We start from the raw sequence: 1,793 nt of genomic DNA, 5'->3' as shown, positions 1-1,793 counted from the left end.
GTGTGTGTGTGTGTGTGTGTGTGTGTGTGTGTGTGTGTGTGTGTTTTAATCATACTAGGTTGAAGTGGTACCACATTGTGGTTTTGGCTTGCAGTTCCCATTTCCTTCATGACTAATGAAGTTAACCTTCTTTTCATGTGCTTATTGGCTATTTGTATACTTCTTTGAAGAAATGTCTATTCAAGACCCTTTTTATTTTTTTTAAATTTAGGTCTATTGTTGTTATTGAGTTGTTTATATATTCTTGATATTAATCTCTTATCAGATACATAATTTGCAAATATTTTTTCCCACTTTATGGGTCACCTTTTTATTTTTCTTGATAATGTCTTTTGATAGTGCATAGAAGTTCTTAATTTTTCTGAAGTCCAATATATACATATATACATATATATGTGTGTGGGTGTGTGTATATTTGTGTTTGTTTTGTTTTGTTTCCTGTGCTTTTGGCGTCATATCTGTGAAGTTGTTCCCAAATCCAATGTCATGAAATTTTTCCCCACTGTTTTCTCCCCAGAGCTTTATAGTTTTAACTCTTAAATTTAGGTCTTTGATCCATTTTGAGTTAATTTTTGTATATGGTATGATATAAAGGTCCATTTCTCAGTACCATTTGTTGAAAAGATTGCCTCCACTGAATGGTTTGGAACCCTTTTCTTTTTTATTATTTTTATTTTGCACAGTTTATTTCATTTTACACTTTTCAAGTTCACTTTGGACCCAGCACATCTTGGGGTTTTATACACCAAACAAAATGCTCTGCTAGAGACAGTCAAGTTCAGGAACAGTTTCCTTTCACATTCAGAAATATGGAAGCTTCACAAACTTGCATGTCATCCTTGCTCAGGAGCCATGCTAGTCTTCTCTGTATTGTTCCAGTTTTAGTATATGTGCTGCCAAAGTGAGCATGGAACCCTTTTCAAAAATCAGTTAACCATTGCAACAACATGGATGGATCTAGAGGGTATAATCCTAAGTGAAAAAAGCCAGAGAAAGACAAATACCATATGATTTCATTCATATGTGGAATTTCAGAAACAAAACAAATAAACAAAGAAAAAAAGACAAAAAATCAGACTCTCAAATATAGAGAACAAGCTAGTGGTTGCCAAAAGGGAGATGGGTGGGAAGATGGGTGAAATAGGTGAAAAGGATTAAGAGTACACTTAATCTTGATGAAGACCGAGCAATGTATAGAATTGTTGAATCATATTCTACAATTGTTGAATCAATTGTTGAATCATATCATACATTCACCTGAAACTAATGTAACACTGTGTGTTAATTATACTTGAATAAAAAGATCAATTTACCATATGTGAAGGTTTATTTCTAGGCTCTTTGTTTTATTCCATTGCTCTATGTGTCTGTTCTTATGCTAGTACCATACTGTTTTAATTGTTGCAGTTTTGTGGTAAGTTTTGAAGCCAAGGAAGTGTGAGTCCTCAAACTTTATTCTTCTTTTACAAGATTGTTTGGCTATTCAGGGTTCCTTGAAATTCCATATGATTTTGAGGATGGCTTTTACATTTCTGCAAAAAAGGCTGTTGGACTTTTGATAGGGATTTGTTGAATATAGATCACTTTGGGTAATGTTGACTTCTTGACAATGTTAGGTCTTCCTGTCCATGAACATGCAGTGTCTTTCCATTTATTTAGCTCTTCTTTAATTTCTTACAGCAATGTTCTGTAGTTTTCAGCCTACAAGTTCTTCAGCTCCTTGGTTAGATATATTCTTATGTATTGGTATTTATATGCTATTGTAAATGGAAGTTCTTTCTTAATTTCCTTTT

General features: G+C 33.3%; 1 non-coding gene across 1 annotated transcript; it reads right to left on the bottom strand.

Moving 5' to 3' along the window:
- Positions 1-803: 803 nt before the first annotated feature.
- On the bottom strand, positions 804-909 carry LOC121035199 (U6 spliceosomal RNA). Its single transcript, XR_005792788.1, has one exon. It is a non-coding gene; the product is annotated as a U6 spliceosomal RNA (small nuclear RNA).
- Between the last annotated feature and the right edge of the window lie 884 nt (positions 910-1,793).

This window comes from Herpailurus yagouaroundi, unplaced genomic scaffold (assembly GCF_014898765.1).
Source record: "Herpailurus yagouaroundi ecotype Mexico unplaced genomic scaffold, PumYag 160, whole genome shotgun sequence".
NCBI classification, from domain to species: domain Eukaryota; kingdom Metazoa; phylum Chordata; class Mammalia; order Carnivora; family Felidae; genus Herpailurus; species Herpailurus yagouaroundi.
Note: the sequence above shows the minus strand (reverse complement) of the source record. Positions and strands in the feature narration are given on the sequence as shown.